A 17,642-nucleotide genomic window follows, 5' to 3' on the forward strand; every position below is an offset into this window, starting at 1 on the left:
TGTGTGGTGTGTTACTGTTGCTCTGGGACACAGTATAGTACAGTGTGTTACTGTTGCTCTGGGACACAGTATACTACAGTGTGTGTTACTGTTGCTCTGGGACACAGTATAGTACAGTGTGTGTTACTGTTGCTCTGGGACACAGTATAGTACAGTGTGTGTTACTGTTGCTCTGGGACACAGTATAGTACAGTGTGTGTTACTGTTGCTCTGGGACACAGTATAGTACAGTGTGTGTTACTGTTGCTCTGGGACACAGTATAGTACAGTGTGTTACTGTTGCTCTGGGACACAGTATAGTACAGTGTGTGTTACTGTTGCTCTGGGACACAGTATAGTACAGTGTGTGTTACTGTTGCTCTGGGACACAGTATAGTACAGTGTGTGTTACTGTTGCTCTGGGACACAGTATAGTACTGTGTGTTACTGTTGCTCTGGGACACAGTATAGTACAGTGTGTGTTACTGTTGCTCTGGGACACAGTATAGTACAGTGTGTTACTGTTGCTCTGGGACACAGTATAGTACAGTGTGTTACTGTTGCTCTGGGACACAGTATAGTACAGTGTGTGTGTGGTGTGTTACTGTTGCTCTGGGACACAGTATAGTACAGTGTGTGTGTGGTGTGTTACTGTTGCTCTGGGACACAGTATAGTACAGTGTGTGTGTGGTGTGTTACTGTTGCTCTGGGACACAGTATAGTACAGTGTGTGTGTGTGGTGTTACTGTTGCTCTGGGACACAGTATAGTACAGTGTGTGTGTGGTGTGTTACTGTTGCTCTGGGACACAGTATAGTACAGTGTGTGTGGTGTGTTACTGTTGCTCTGGGACACAGTATAGTACAGTGTGGTTTGTTACTGTTGCTCTGGGACACTGTATAGTACAGTGTGTGTGGTGTGTTACTGTTGCTCTGGGACACAGTATAGTACAGTGTGTGTGTGTGTGGTGTTACTGTTGCTCTGGGACACAGTATAGTACAGTGTGTGTGTGGTGTTACTGTTGCTCTGGGACACAGTATAGTACAGTGTGTGTTACTGTTGCTCTGGGACACAGTATAGTACTGTGTGTGTGTGGTGTTACTGTTGCTCTGGGACACAGTATAGTACAGTGTGTGTTACTGTTGCTCTGGGACACAGTATAGTACTGTGTGTTACTGTTGCTCTGGGACACAGTATAGTACAGTGTGTGTTACTGTTGCTCTGGGACACAGTATAGTACAGTGTGTTACTGTTGCTCTGGGACACAGTATAGTACAGTGTGTGTTACTGTTGCTCTGGGACACAGTATAGTACAGTGTGTGTGTGGTGTTAATGTTGCTCTGGGACACAGTATAGTACAGTGTGTGTGTGGTGTTACTGTTGCTCTGGGACACAGTATAGTACAGTGTGTGTTACTGTTGCTCTGGGACACAGTATAGTACAGTGTGTGTGTGGTGTTACTGTTGCTCTGGGACACAGTATAGTACAGTGTGTGTTACTGTTGCTCTGGGACACAGTATAGTACAGTGTGTGTTACTGTTGCTCGCAGGACACAGTATAGTACAGTGTGTGTTACTGTTGCTCTGGGACACAGTATAGTACAGTGTGTGTGTTACTGTTGCTCTGTGACACAGTATAGTACAGTGTGTTACTGTTGCTCTGGGACACAGTATAGTACAGTGTGTGTTACTGTTGCTCTGGGACACAGTATAGTACAGTGTGTGTTACTGTTGCTCTGGGACACAGTATAGTACAGTGTGTGTTACTGTTGCTCTGGGACACAATATAGTACAGTGTGTGTTACTGTTGCTCTGGGACACAGTATAGTACAGTGTGTGTGTGTGGTGTTACTGTTGCTCTGGGACACAGTATAGTATAGTGTGTGTGTTACTGTTGCTCTGGGACACAGTATAGTACAGTGTGTGTTACTGTTGCTCTGGGACACAGTATAGTACAGTGTGTGTGTGTGTGGTGTTACTGTTGCTCTGGGACACAGTATAGTACAGTGTGTGTTACTGTTGCTCTGGGACACAGTATAGTACAGTGTGTGTGTGTGTGGTGTTACTGTTGCTCTGGGACACAGTATAGTACAGTGTGTGTTACTGTTGCTCTGGGACACAGTATAGTACAGTGTGTGTTACTGTTGCTCTGGGACACAGTATAGTACATTGTGTGTTACTGTTGCTCTGGGACACAGTATAGTACAGTGTGTTACTGTTGCTCTGGGACACAGTATAGTACAGTGTGTTACTGTTGCTCTGGGACACAGTATAGTACAGTGTGTTACTGTTGCTCTGGGACACAGTATAGTACAGTGTGTGTGGTGTGTTACTGTTGCTCTGGGACACAGTATAGTACAGTGTGTGTGGTGTGTTACTGTTGCTCTGGGACACAGTATAGTACAGTGTGTGTGTGTGGTGTTACTGTTGCTCTGGGACACAGTATAGTACAGTGTGTGTTACTGTTGCTCTGGGACACAGTATAGTACAGTGTGTGTTACTGTTGCTCTGGGACACAGTATAGTACAGTGTGTGTTACTGTTGCTCTGGGACACAGTATAGTACAGTGTGTGTGTGGTGTTACTGTTGCTCTGGGACACAGTATAGTACAGTGTGTGTGTGGTGTTACTGTTGCTCTGGGACACAGTATAGTACAGTGTGTGTGTGGTGTGTTACTGTTGCTCTGGGACACAGTATAGTACAGTGTGTGTTACTGTTGCTCTGGGACACAGTATAGTACAGTGTGGTTTGTTACTGTTGCTCTGGGACACAGTATAGTACAGTGTGTGTGTGGTGTTACTGTTGCTCTGGGACACAGTATAGTACAGTGTGTGTGTGTGTGTGGTGTTACTGTTGCTCTGGGACACAGTATAGTACAGTGTGGTTTGTTACTGTTGCTCTGGGACACAGTATAGTACAGTGTGTGTGTGGTGTTACTGTTGCTCTGGGACACAGTATAGTACAGTGTGTTACTGTTGCTCTGGGACACAGTATAGTACAGTGTGTTACTGTTGCTCTGGGACACAGTATAGTACAGTGTGTGTTACTGTTGCTCTGGGACACAGTATAGTACAGTGTGTGTTACTGTTGCTCTGGGACACAGTATAGTACAGAGTGTGTGTGTGGTGTTACTGTTGCTCTGGGACACAGTATAGTACTGTGTGTGTGTGGTGTGTTACTGTTGCTCTGGGACACAGTATAGTACAGTGTGTTACTGTTGCTCTGGGACACAGTATAGTACAGTGTGTGTTACTGTTGCTCTGGGACACAGTATAGTACAGTGTGTTACTGTTGCTCTGGGACACAGTATAGTACAGTGTGTGTTACTGTTGCTCTGGGACACAGTATAGTACAGTGTGTGTGTTACTGTTGCTCTGGGACACAGTATAGTACTGTGTGTGTGTGGTGTGTTACTGTTGCTCTGGGACACAGTATAGTACAGTGTGTGTTACTGTTGCTCTGGGACACAGTATAGTACTGTGTGTTACTGTTGCTCTGGGACACAGTATAGTACAGTGTGTGTTACTGTTGCTCTGGGACACAGTATAGTACAGTGTGTGTTACTGTTGCTCTGGGACACAGTATAGTACAGTGTGTGTGTGGTGTTACTGTTGCTCTGGGACACAGTATAGTACAGTGTGTGTTACTGTTGCTCTGGGACACAGTATAGTACAGTGTGTGTTACTGTTGCTCTGTGACACAGTATAGTACAGTGTGTTACTGTTGCTCTGGGACACAGTATAGTATAGTGTGTTACTGTTGCTCTGGGACACAGTATAGTACAGTGTGTGTTACTGTTGCTCTGGGACACAGTATAGTATAGTGTGTGTTACTGTTGCTCTGGGACACAGTATAGTACAGTGTGTTACTGTTGCTCTGGGACACAGTATAGTACAGTGTGTTACTGTTGCTCTGGGACACAGTATAGTATAGTGTGTGTTACTGTTGCTCTGGGACACAGTATAGTACAGTGTGTTACTGCTGCTCTGGGACACAGTATAGTACAGTGTGTGTTACTGTTGCTCTGGGACACAGTATAGTACAGTGTGTGTTACTGTTGCTCTGGGACACAGTATAGTACAGTGTGTGTTACTGTTGCTCTGAGACAACGGAATAGTACAGTGTGTGTTACTGTTGCTCTGGGACACAGTATAGTACAGTGTGTTACTGTTGCTCTGGGACACAGTATAGTACAGTGTGTTACTGTTGCTCTGGGACACAGTATAGTACAGTGTGTGTTACTGTTGCTCTGGGACACAGTATAGTACAGTGTGTGTTACTGTTGCTCTGGGACACAGTATAGTACAGTGTGTTACTGTTGCTCTGGGACACAGTATAGTACTGTGTGTGTTACTGTTGCTCTGGGACACAGTATAGTACAGTGTGTGTTACTGTTGCTCTGGGACACAGTATAGTACAGTGTGTGTTACTGTTGCTCTGGGACACAGTATAGTACAGTGTGTTACTGTTGCTCTGGGACACAGTATAGTACAGTGTGTGTGGTGTGTTACTGTTGCTCTGGGACACAGTATAGTACAGTGTGTGTGTGGTGTGTTACTGTTGCTCTGGGACACAGTATAGTACAGTGTGTGTTACTGTTGCTCTGTGACACAGTATAGTACAGTGTGTTACTGTTGCTCTGGGACACAGTATAGTACAGTGTGTGTTACTGTTGCTCTGGGACACAGTATAGTACAGTGTGTGTGGTGTGTTACTGTTGCTCTGGGACACAGTATAGTACAGTGTGTTACTGTTGCTCTGGGACACAGTATAGTACAGTGGGTTTTGTTACTGTTGCTCTGGGACACAGTATAGTACAGTGTGTGTGGTGTGTTACTGTTGCTCTGGGACACAGTATAGTACTGTGTGTGTGTGGTGTGTTACTGTTGCTCTGGGACACAGTATAGTACAGTGTGTGTTACTGTTGCTCTGGGACACAGTATAGTACAGTGTGTGTTACTGTTGCTCTGGGACACAGTATAGTACAGTGTGTGTGTGTGGTGTTACTGTTGCTCTGGGACACAGTATAGTACAGTGTGTGTGTGGTGTTACTGTTGCTCTGGGACACAGTATATTACAGTGTGTGTGTGGTGTGTTACTGTTGCTCTGGGACACAGTATAGTACAGTGTGTGTGTGGTGTTACTGTTGCTCTGGGACACAGTATAGTACAGTGTGTTACTGTTGCTCTGGGACACAGTATAGTACAGTGTGTGTGTGGTGTGTTACTGTTGCTCTGGGACACAGTATAGTACAGTGTGTGTGGTGTGTTACTGTTGCTCTGGGACACAGTATAGTACAGTGTGGTTTGTTACTGTTTCTCTGGGATACAGTATAGTACAGTGTGTGTGTGGTGTTACTGTTGCTCTGGGATACAGTATAGTACAGTGTGTGTTACTGTTGCTCTGGGACACAGTATAGTACAGTGTGTGTGTGTGTGTGTTACTGTTTCTCTGGGATACAGTATAGTACAGTGTGTGTTACTGTTGCTCTGGGACACAGTATAGTACAGTGTGTGTGTGGTGTGTTACTGTTGCTCTGGGACACAGTATAGTACAGTGTGTTACTGTTGCTCTGGGGACACAGTATAGTACAGTGTGTGTTACTGTTGCTCAGGACACAGTATAGTACAGTGTGTGTTACTGTTGCTCTGGGACACAGTATAGTACTGTGTGTGTGTGGTGTGTTACTGTTGCTCTGGGACACAGTATAGTACAGTGTGTGTTACTGTTGCTCTGGGACACAGTATAGTACAGTGTGTGTGTGGTGTGTTACTGTTGCTCTGGGACACAGTATAGTACTGTGTGTGTGTGGTGTGTTACTGTTGCTCTGGGACACAGTATAGTACAGTGTGTGTGTGGTGTGTTACTGTTGCTCTGGGACACAGTATAGTACAGTGTGTGTGTTACTGTTGCTCTGGGACACAGTATAGTACAGTGTGTGTTACTGTTGCTCTGGGACACAGTATAGTACAGTGTGTGTGTGGTGTGTTACTGTTGCTCTGGGACACAGTAGTACAGTGTGTGTTACTGTTGCTCTGGGACACAGTATAGTACAGTGGGGTTTGTTACTGTTGCTCTGGGACACAGTATAGTACAGTGTGTGTTACTGTTGCTCTGGGACACAGTATAGTAGAGTGTGTTACTGTTGCTCTGGGACACAGTATAGTCAGTTAGTCAGTTGGGTTCTACCAAGGACCAGACCATTAGGACCTGATTGGTGTGTAGTCAGTTGGGTTCTACCAAGGACCAGGCCGTTAGGACCTGATTGGTGCGTAGTCAGTTGGGTGTAACAGCCATGTCCAGAGTTAATTAAAGGAGATGGAAGTTGACTCAGCAGAATGTGACTGTGGTCTTGACTCATGACTGCCGCTGTGGCGGTAATATGGGCACCACAACCGCCCCAGACACAAATACCAGTATAGGAACGAGTCAACAACACGATTTGGGTTTAACAGAATATGAGCTATATGAAAAGGACCGTTTTTCACGCGACAGTTTTCTAGGACAACTGACTGAGATCAATGTGTTACACTGTGCATAGAATGAAAACACCACATCTTCCAATCGAGCATTTTTGAAGGGACAATATACAGTTCATATAACCAATGTTTTAACTCAAGGACTTTGTGAAGGACCTTCACAGGTTCACAGGCCTAATCTTGAAGGATATGGCTTTCACAGAGTAGAAGGTCTTCCATCCCCTCCAGTTGACTCCAATCTGTGAGTTCAATCCCCACGTATAAAGACCGTTTGGGTTTGAGAAGTAGCACGCGTCGTACCAATAACCTCCGACCGCGCTGACCGCACACTTGGTGCCCTGGTCTCGGTCGAAGGTGGAGAACTTCATACCGCTGTGGTAGGTGAGGGAGTCCCCTTGGTTCAAGCAGGAAACACAGGTCAGATGTTATGGAACCTATCAGAGCCCTGGTCAAAATCAGTCTACTATGTCACAGTGTGATCTAGGACCAGCCCCCTCCGTCATTTCTATGTAATACTATACACTATGATCTCTAATAAACTGATCCCAGATCAGCTCTAAGATGGTGTATCTGTACGGTCCCCCCCTGTCCTTTCTATGTAATACTATTCATTATGATCTCTAATAAACTGATCCCAGATCAGCTCTAAGATGGTGTATCTGTACGGTCCCCCCCTGTCCTTTCTATGTAATACTATTCATTATGATCTCTAATAAACTGATCCCAGATCAGCTCTAAGATGGTGTATCTGTACGGTCCCCCCCTGTCCTTTCTATGTAATACTATTCATTAGGATCTCTAATAAACTGATCCCAGATCAGCTCTAAGATGGTGTATCTGTACGGGTATTCACTCGGAATCAAACAGAACCGAATGAGGGAACTTAGCTGAACTAATGAATACAGCCCAGATGTTTCTCTAAGGAAGTTTAAACTGTTCTCATCTGAACTCTGAACTAATGAATACAGCCCAGATGTTTCTCTAAGGAAGTTTAAACTGTTCTCATCTGAACTCTGGACTAATGAATACAGCCCAGATGTTTCTCTAAGGAAGTTTAAACTGTTCTCACCTGCTCCTCCATCTTTAAAGCCAGTAACCTGGAGTTTGTAGCCATCCAGTTCAGGATCTGTGACTTTGGGAGAGATGGCGAAGGAGGAGTAGAAAGCGTAGGCTTTCTGTCCGTCAAAGTCCTCCATGTCCACCCTCAACTCGTAATTCTTTTTCAGGGTCAGGAGGTAGATGGTGTCCAGACCTGCATCGAACAGACGGAGGGGAACCTTTTTATTTAGAACAGAGATATTCAACTCTTACCCTTACCAGGTTCACAGGCTGCTGGTTTTCTCTTCTACCTGGTAATTAATATCACCCACCTGGTGTCCCAGGTCTAAACCAGTCCCTGATGAAGAGGAACAATGTGAAAAAATGTAGTGGGCGCTGGCGTCGAGGTCAAGAGTTGAGTTTTTAAAAGGATCTCCATTTCTATCATGCAGATGTCTTTGGTCAGCACAGGAGAGTCATGTCTTTGGTCAGCACAGAGAGTCATGTCTTTGGTCAGCACAGAGAGTCATGTCTTTGGTCAGCACAGGAGAGTCATGTCTTTGGTCAGCACAGGAGAGTCATGTCTTTGGTCAGCACAGGAGAGTCATGTCTTTGGTCAGCACAGGAGAGTCATGTCTTTGGTCAGCACAGGAGAGTCATGTCTTTGGTCAGCACAGGAGAGTCATGTCTTTGGTCAGCACAGAGAGTCATGTCTTTGGTCAGCACAGGAGAGTCATGTCTTTGGTCAGCACAGGAGAGTCATGTCTTTGGTCAGCACAGGAGAGTCATGTCTTTGGTCAGCACAGGAGAGTCATGTCTTTGGTCAGCACAGGAGAGTCATGTCTTTGGTCAGCACAGGAGAGTCATGTCTTTGGTCAGCACAGGAGAGCCATGTCTTTGGTCAGCACAGGAGAGTCATGTCTTTGGTCAGCACAGGAGAGTCATGTCTTTGGTCAGCACAGGAGAGTCATGTCTTTGGTCAGCACAGGAGAGTCATGTCTTTGGTCAGCACAGGAGAGTCATGTCTTTGGTCAGCACAGGAGAGTCATGTCTTTGGTCAGCACAGGAGAGTCATGTCTTTGGTCAGCACAGGAGAGTCATGTCTTTGGTCAGCACAGGAGAGTCATGTCTTTGGTCAGCACAGGAGAGTCATGTCTTTGGTCAGCACAGGAGAGTCATGTCTTTGGTCAGCACAGGAGAGTCATGTCTTTGGTCAGCACAGGAGAGTCATGTCTTTGGTCAGCACAGGAGAGTCATGTCTTTGGTCAGCACAGGAGAGTCATGTCTTTGGTCAGCACAGGAGAGTCATGTCTTTGGTCAGCACAGGAGAGTCATGTCTTTGGTCAGCACAGGAGAGTCATGTCTTTGGTCAGCACAGGAGAGTCATGTCTTTGGTCAGCACAGGAGAGTCATGTCTTTGGTCAGCACAGGAGAGTCATGTCTTTGGTCAGCACAGGAGAGTCATGTCTTTGGTCAGCACAGGAGAGTCATGTCTTTGGTCAGCACAGGAGAGTCATGTCTTTGGTCAGCACAGGAGAGTCATGTCTTTGGTCAGCACAGGAGAGTCATGTCTTTGGTCAGCACAGGAGAGTCATGTCTTTGGTCAGCACAGGAGAGTCATGTCTTTGGTCAGCACAGGAGAGTCATGTCTTTGGTCAGCACAGGAGAGTCATGTCTTTGGTCAGCACAGGAGAGTCATGTCTTTGGTCAGCACAGGAGAGTCATGTCTTTGGTCAGCACAGGAGAGTCATGTCTTTGGTCAGCACAGGAGAGTCATGTCTTTGGTCAGCACAGGAGAGTCATGTCTTTGGTCAGCTGGGAGTCATGTCTTTGGTCAGCACAGGAGAGTCATGTCTTTGGTCAGCACAGGAGAGTCATGTCTTTGGTCAGCACAGGAGAGTCATGTCTTTGGTCAGCACAGGAGAGTCATGTCTTTGGTCAGCACAGGAGAGTCATGTCTTTGGTCAGCACAGGAGAGTCATGTCTTTGGTCAGCACAGGAGAGTCATGTCTTTGGTCAGCACAGGAGAGTCATGTCTTTGGTCAGCACAGGAGAGTCATGTCTTCAGCACAGGAGAGTCATGTCTTTGGTCAGCACAGGAGAGTCATGTCTTTGGTCACACAGGAGAGTCATGTCTTTGGTCAGCACAGGAGAGTCATGTCTTTGGTCAGCACAGGAGAGTCATGTCTTTGGTCAGCACAGGAGAGTCATGTCTTTGGTCAGCACAGGAGAGCCATGTCTTTGGTCAGCACAGGAGAGCCATGTCTTTGGTCAGCACAGGAGAGTCATGTCTTTGGTCAGCACAGGAGAGTCATGTCTTTGGTCAGCACAGGAGAGTCATGTCTTTGGTCAGCACGGGAGAGTCATGTCTTTGGTCAGCACAGGAGAGTCATGTCTTTGGTCAGCACAGGAGAGTCATGTCTTTGGTCAGCACAGAGAGTCATGTCTTTGGTCAGCACAGAGAGTCATGTCTTTGGTCAGCACAGGAGAGTCATGTCTTTGGTCAGCACAGGAGAGTCATGTCTTTGGTCAGCACAGGAGAGTCATGTCTTTGGTCAGCACAGGAGAGTCATGTCTTTGGTCAGCACAGGAGAGTCATGTCTTTGGTCAGCACAGGAGAGTCATGTCTTTGGTCAGCACAGGAGAGTCATGTCTTTGGTCAGCACAGGAGAGTCATGTCTTTGGTCAGCACAGGAGAGTCATGTCTTTGGTCAGCACAGGAGAGTCATGTCTTTGGTCAGCACAGGAGAGTCATGTCTTTGGTCAGCACAGGAGAGTCATGTCTTTGGTCAGCACAGGAGAGTCATGTCTTTGGTCAGCACAGGAGAGTCATGTCTTTGGTCAGCACAGGAGAGTCATGTCTTTGGTCAGCACAGGAGAGTCATGTCTTTGGTCAGCACAGGAGAGTCATGTCTTTGGTCAGCACAGGAGAGTCATGTCTTTGGTCAGCACAGGAGAGTCATGTCTTTGGTCAGCACAGGAGAGTCATGTCTTTGGTCAGCACAGGAGAGTCATGTCTTTGGTCAGCACAGGAGAGTCATGTCTTTGGTCAGCACAGGAGAGTCATGTCTTTGGTCAGCACAGGAGAGTCATGTCTTTGGTCAGCACAGGAGAGTCATGTCTTTGGTCAGCACAGGAGAGTCATGTCTTTGGTCAGCACAGGAGAGTCATGTCTTTGGTCAGCACAGGAGAGTCATGTCTTTGGTCAGCACAGGAGAGTCATGTCTTTGGTCAGCACAGGAGAGTCATGTCTTTGGTCAGCACAGGAGAGTCATGTCTTTGGTCAGCACAGGAGAGTCATGTCTTTGGTCAGCACAGGAGAGTCATGTCTTTGGTCAGCACAAGGAGAGTCATGTCTTTGGTCAGCACAGGAGAGTCATGTCTTTGGTCAGCACAGGAGAGTCATGTCTTTGGTCAGCACAGGAGAGTCATGTCTTTGGTCAGCACAGGAGAGTCATGTCTTTGGTCAGCACAGGAGAGTCATGTCTTTGGTCAGCACAGGAGAGTCATGTCTTTGGTCAGCACAGGAGAGTCATGTCTTTGGTCAGCACAGGAGAGTCATGTCTTTGGTCAGCACAGGAGAGTCATGTCTTTGGTCAGCACAGGAGAGTCATGTCTTTGGTCAGCACAGGAGAGTCATGTCTTTGGTCAGCACAGGAGAGTCATGTCTTTGGTCAGCACAGGAGAGTCATGTCTTTGGTCAGCACAGGAGAGTCATGTCTTTGGTCAGCACAGGAGAGTCATGTCTTTGGTCAGCACAGGAGAGTCATGTCTTTGGTCAGCACAGGAGAGTCATGTCTTTGGTCAGCACAGGAGAGTCATGTCTTTGGTCAGCACAGGAGAGTCATGTCTTTGGTCAGCACAGGAGAGTCATGTCTTTGGTCAGCACAGGAGAGTCATGTCTTTGGTCAGCACAGGAGAGTCATGTCTTTGGTCAGCACAGGAGAGTCATGTCTTTGGTCAGCACAGGAGAGTCATGTCTTTGGTCAGCACAGGAGAGTCATGTCTTTGGTCAGCACAGGAGAGTCATGTCTTTGGTCAGCACAGGAGAGTCATGTCTTTGGTCAGCACAGGAGAGTCATGTCTTTGGTCAGCACAGGAGAGTCATGTCTTTGGTCAGCACAGGAGAGTCATGTCTTTGGTCAGCACAGGAGAGTCATGTCTTTGGTCAGCACAGGAGAGTCATGTCTTTGGTCAGCACAGGAGAGTCATGTCTTTGGTCAGCACAGGAGAGTCATGTCTTTGGTCAGCACAGGAGAGTCATGTCTTTGGTCAGCACAGGAGAGTCATGTCTTTGGTCAGCACAGGAGAGTCATGTCTTTGGTCAGCACAGGAGAGTCATGTCTTTGGTCAGCACAGGAGAGTCATGTCTTTGGTCAGCACAGGAGAGTCATGTCTTTGGTCAGCACAGGGAGAGTCATGTCTTTGGTCAGCACAGGAGAGTCATGTCTTTGGTCAGCACAGGAGAGTCATGTCTTTGGTCAGCACAGGAGAGTCATGTCTTTGGTCAGCACAGGAGAGTCATGTCTTTGGTCAGCACAGGAGAGTCATGTCTTTGGTCAGCACAGGAGAGTCATGTCTTTGGTCAGCACAGGAGAGTCATGTCTTTGGTCAGCACAGGAGAGTCATGTCTTTGGTCAGCACAGGAGAGTCATGTCTTTGGTCAGCACAGGAGAGTCATGTCTTTGGTCAGCACAGGAGAGTCATGTCTTTGGTCAGCACAGGAGAGTCATGTCTTTGGTCAGCACAGGAGAGTCATGTCTTTGGTCAGCACAGGAGAGTCATGTCTTTGGTCAGCACAGGAGAGTCATGTCTTTGGTCAGCACAGGAGAGTCATGTCTTTGGTCAGCACAGGAGAGTCATGTCTTTGGTCAGCACAGGAGAGTCATGTCTTTGGTCAGCACAGGAGAGTCATGTCTTTGGTCAGCACAGGAGAGTCATGTCTTTGGTCAGCACAGGAGAGTCATGTCTTTGGTCAGCACAGGAGAGTCATGTCTTTGGTCAGCACAGGAGAGTCATGTCTTTGGTCAGCACAGGAGAGTCATGTCTTTGGTCAGCACAGGAGAGTCATGTCTTTGGTCACACAGGAGAGTCATGTCTTTGGTCAGCACAGGAGAGTCATGTCTTTGGTCAGCACAGGAGAGTCATGTCTTTGGTCAGCACAGGAGAGTCATGTCTTTGGTCAGCACAGGAGAGTCATGTCTTTGGTCAGCACAGGAGAGTCATGTCTTTGGTCAGCACAGGAGAGTCATGTCTTTGGTCAGCACAGGAGAGTCATGTCTTTGGTCAGCACAGGAGAGTCATGTCTTTGGTCAGCACAGGAGAGTCATGTCTTTGGTCAGCACAGGAGAGTCATGTCTTTGGTCAGCACAGGAGAGTCATGTCTTTGGTCAGCACAGGAGAGTCATGTCTTTGGTCAGCACAGGAGAGTCATGTCTTTGGTCAGCACAGGAGAGTCATGTCTTTGGTCAGCACAGGAGAGTCATGTCTTTGGTCAGCACAGGAGAGTCATGTCTTTGGTCAGCACAGGGAGAGTCATGTCTTTGGTCAGCACAGGAGAGTCATGTCTTTGGTCAGCACAGGAGAGTCATGTCTTTGGTCAGCACAGGAGAGTCATGTCTTTGGTCAGCACAGGAGAGTCATGTCTTTGGTCAGCACAGGAGAGTCATGTCTTTGGTCAGCACAGGAGAGTCATGTCTTTGGTCAGCACAGGAGAGTCATGTCTTTGGTCAGCACAGGAGAGTCATGTCTTTGGTCAGCACAGGAGAGTCATGTCTTTGGTCAGCACAGGAGAGTCATGTCTTTGGTCAGCACAGGAGAGTCATGTCTTTGGTCAGCACAGGAGAGTCATGTCTTTGGTCAGCACAGGAGAGTCATGTCTTTGGTCAGCACAGGAGAGTCATGTCTTTGGTCAGCACAGGAGAGTCATGTCTTTGGTCAGCACAGGAGAGTCATGTCTTCGGTCAGCACAGGAGAGTCATGTCTTGGTCAGCACAGGAGAGTCATGTCTTCGGTCAGCACAGGAGAGTCATGTCTTCGGTCAGCACAGGAGAGTCATGTCTTCGGTCAGCACAGGAGAGTCATGTCTTCGGTCAGCACAGGAGAGTCATGTCTGGTCGGTCAGCACAGGAGAGTCATGTCTTCGGTCAGCACAGGAGAGTCATGTCTTCGGTCAGCACAGGAGAGTCATGTCTTCGGTCAGCACAGGAGAGTCATGTCTTTGGTCAGCACAGGAGAGTCATGTCTTTGGTCAGCACAGAGAGTCATGTCTTTGGTCAGCACAGGAGAGTCATGTCTTTGGTCAGCACAGGAGAGTCATGTCTTTGGTCAGCACGAAGAGTCATGTCTTTGGTCAGCACAGGAGAGTCATGTCTTTGGTCAGCACAGAGAGTCATGTCTTTGGTCAGCACAGAGAGCTTACTTCATTTGTTTTTGTATATACTGTACCAGTCAAAAGTTTGGTGCTGTTGGAAAATAAATTCCAGTTGAAGCTGGTTGAGAGAATGCAGAGAGTGAACAAAGCTGTCATCAAGGCAAAAGGATGGCTACTTTTTAAACTTTTTTTTTTGGTTACTACATGATTCCATCTGTGTTATTTCATAGTTTTGATGTCTTCACTATTATTCTACAGTGTAGAAAATAGTCTAAATAAAGATAAACCCTTGAATGAGTAGGTGTGTCCAGACTTATGACTGGAAGTGAATATATTATTATATATATTAGTGAATATATTATTATATATATTTTTGTACATGTCATTTTTGAACTGCTTTGGAGTAGTGTGGGAGGTTGCTTTTCTAGACGCACTGGTTTTACACACCGACTAAAGGGATTGGTCCTGTTGGGATTTGGCCCTGTTGTGATTTGGCCCTGTTGTGATTTGGTCCTGTTGTGATTTGGCCCTATATTAATTGATTTGGCCCTGTTGGGATTTGGCCCTGTTGTGATTTGGCCCTGTTGTGATTTGGCCCTGTTGTGATTTGGCCCTGTTGTGATTTGACCCTGTTGTGATTTGACCCTGTTGGATTGGCCCTGTTGGGATTTGGCCCTGTTGGGATTTGGCCCTGTTGGGATTTGGCCCTGTTGTGATTTGGCCCTGTTGGGATTTGCTAACTACTGACCGTCACAACAACCTCACTAACAGAGAAGTCAATTTAACAAACCACTGATTAATTTATATTATCCAGGGTTTTTCCATGGATGATCTGTCCTTGATGAGGCTTTTTGAAAGAAGTCCTTTACCCAGCCAGTACTCTCCTGCTGCGTGTCCAAAGCCGTTCTTGTACTGGTCCCATCCTCTGTAGAAGTTCACTGTTCCATCCATCCTCCTCTGAAACACCTGGAAGGAGGGGAAGAGGAGAAATTGTAAGCATCTAGGCCATGTCGTCAAGTACTGACTCAGGAGAATTCAGTATCAACGGTTGATCAGACCTCTAATCTGGCAGAAAACAGTTGTCTTAAAATACTTGAACAAGATCAGTCTGTCGATGTAGCATGTTTTTGTTGATGCTGACTAGTATGGTCTGGAGGGGCTGAGGCCGACTCTAGTATGGTCTGGAGGGGCTGAGGCCGACTCTAGTATGGTCTGGAGGGGCTGAGGCCGACTCTAGTCTGGTCTGGAGGGGTAGAGGCCGACTCTAGTATGGTCTGGAGGGGCTGAGGCCGACTCTTGTCTGGTCTGGAGGGGTTGAGGCTGACTAGTCTGGTCTGGAGGGGTTGAGGCTGACTCTAGTATGGTCTGGAGGGGTTGAGGCTGACTAGTCTGGTCTGGAGGGGTAGAGGCCGACTCTAGTCTGGTCTGGAGGGGTAGAGGCCGACTCTAGTCTGGTCTGGAGGGGTTGAGGCTGACTAGTCTGGTCTGGAGGGGTAGAGGCCGACTCTAGTCTGGTCTGGAGGGGCTGAGGCCGACTCTTGTCTGGAGGGGCTGAGGCCGACTCTTGTCTGGTCTGGAGGGGCTGAGGCCGACTCTAGTCTGGTCTGGAGGGGTTGAGGCTGACTAGTCTGGTCTGGAGGGGTGAGGCTGACTCTAGTCTGGTCTGGAGGGGCTGAGGCCGACTCTTGTCTGGTCTGGAGGGGTTGAGGCTGACTAGTCTGGTCTGGAGGGGTTGAGGCTGACTAGTCTGGTCTGGGGGGTTGAGGCTGACTAGTCTGGTCTGGAGGGCTGAGGCCGACTCTAGTCTGGTCTGGAGGGGTTGAGGCTGACTCTAGTCTGGTCTGGAGGGGTTGAGGCCGACTAGTCTGGTCTGGAGGGGCTGAGGCCGACTCTAGTATGGTCTGGAGGGGCTGAGGCCGACTCTGTCTGGAGGGGCTGAGGCCGACTCTTGTCTGGTCTGGAGGGGCTGAGGCCGACTCTTGTCTGGTCTGGAGGGGCTGAGGCCGACTCTAGTCTGGTCTGGAGGGGCTGAGGCCGACTCTAGTCTGGTCTGGAGGGGCTGAGGCCGACTCTTGTCTGGTCTGGAGGGGCTGAGGCCGACTCTAGTCTGGTCTGGAGGGGTTGAGGCCGACTCTTGTCTGGTCTGGAGGGGTTGAGGCCGACTCTTGTCTGGTCTGGAGGGGCTGAGGCCGACTCTTGTCTGGTCTGGAGGGGTTGAGGCCGACTCTTGTCTGGTCTGGAGGGGTTGAGGCCGACTCTTGTCTGGTCTGGAGGGGTTGAGGCCGACTAGTCTGGTCTGGAGGGGTTGAGGCCGACTAGTATGGTCTGGAGGGGTTGAGGCCGACTCTTGTCTGGTCTGGAGGGGCTGAGGCCGACTCTAGTCTGGTCTGGAGGGGCTGAGGCCGACTCTAGTCTGGTCTGGAGGGGCTGAGGCCGACTCTTGTCTGGTCTGGAGGGGCTGAGGCCAACTCTAGTATGGTCTGGAGGGGTTGAGGCCGACTAGTATGGTCTGGAGGGGTTGAGGCCGACTAGTATGGTCTGGAGGGGCTGAGGCCGACTCTAGTCTGGTTTGGAGTGGCTGAGGCCGACTCTAGTCTGGTTTGGAGGGGCTGAGGCCGACTCTAGACACCATGGTCTGGAGGGGCTGAGGCCGACTCTAGTATGGTCTGGAGGGGTTGAGGCCGACTCTTGTCTGGTCTGAACACTGGTTATGTACTCCGTTTAAATAGTTTCCTACTAGGGGTGACCTACTCACAGTCCATTTCCCCTCCGTCTGTCCATATCACAGAAGACGAAAAATAATGGTCTGGAGGAGAGCTGAGGTCCAGCAGGGTACATCCTGTAGACACCACTGGTCTTAGAGCCGTCGTTGTAGATATCAGCACAGTCCAGAGGCTGGAACATCAGCCCTTTAGAATGAACGGTTTCTCCTACTGACAGCAGCAACACATGGAGATTGTTGAATGTTGTTTCAGGGCCTGGAACACAGAGAGCCTATTAAATGTGGATTTATTTTATGTAAGTTTAGAATGAACTGCTACTGACAGCAGCAACACATGGAGAATCCTCAGGGCCTGGAACACAGAGAGCCTATTAAATGTGGATTTATTTTATGTAAGTCTGTGTGTGAAACATAATAATCTTCTGTTCAATATATGGAAATGTGTGTCTGTTTACATATAAACAGTCTGTAGTGGTAAAATGTTTCAGTTGTAAAATGAAGCCTTCAACTTACATGCATATTGTCGGGACGGTGAGCTGTCTTTCTCTCTTTCTCTCTTTCTCCAGTTGGTTTTCAAGCCCGACAAGAAAAATAATGTGATTGTGGCTCTTATCCATCCGTTTTGTGTACTTTTTAGAAGGGGTGGGTTGATCATGATTGGCTGATTTTATTATCAGGGAAGCAAACACGATTTCACAATATGGACATTTCCACTTCTGTAGTTTCCTGGACTCTGTCTTTTTAAACACAGGCTATATGGATAGAAGATAAACTAAGTTTTCTCCATGTTTCACCATAACATGCGTGTACTCTACCTTTCTGCTCATATTTTGTTAGTCAATTGTTGAATGTTGTTTACACAGTCCGTTTCCCTCCGTCAGGTTCCCTATCGCGGTCCGTTTCCCTCCCTCCCGTCTGGTTCCCTATCGCGGTCCGTTTCCCTCGCGTCTGGTTCCCTATCGCGGTCCGTTTCCCTCCCGTCAGGTTCCCTATCGCGGTCCGTTCCCCTCCCGTCAGGTTCCCTATCGTGGTCCGTTTCCCTCCCGTCAGGTT

The 17,642-nt window shown here is 47.9% G+C and overlaps 1 long non-coding RNA gene and 1 pseudogene across 2 annotated transcripts; one reads left to right on the plus strand and one right to left on the minus strand.

Moving 5' to 3' along the window:
• Window positions 1–104: 104 nt before the first annotated feature.
• On the plus strand, window positions 105–4,358 carry LOC127918523 (uncharacterized). Of its 2 annotated transcripts, none has more exons than XR_008100311.1 (3): window positions 105–715; window positions 1,898–1,944; window positions 4,248–4,358. It is a non-coding gene; the product is annotated as an uncharacterized LOC127918523 (long non-coding RNA). The 2 variants fall into 2 exon arrangements; XR_008100312.1 differs by lacking the exon at window positions 1,898–1,944 and adding an exon at window positions 1,985–2,031.
• A 2,060-nt stretch (window positions 4,359–6,418) lies between these two features.
• LOC127918522 (microfibril-associated glycoprotein 4-like) lies at window positions 6,419–16,790 on the minus strand (annotated as a pseudogene).
• Window positions 16,791–17,642: the final 852 nt, after the last annotated feature.

This window comes from Oncorhynchus keta, unplaced genomic scaffold, assembly GCF_023373465.1.
Source record: "Oncorhynchus keta strain PuntledgeMale-10-30-2019 unplaced genomic scaffold, Oket_V2 Un_contig_14416_pilon_pilon, whole genome shotgun sequence".
Taxonomy (NCBI): Eukaryota; Metazoa; Chordata; class Actinopteri; order Salmoniformes; family Salmonidae; genus Oncorhynchus; species Oncorhynchus keta.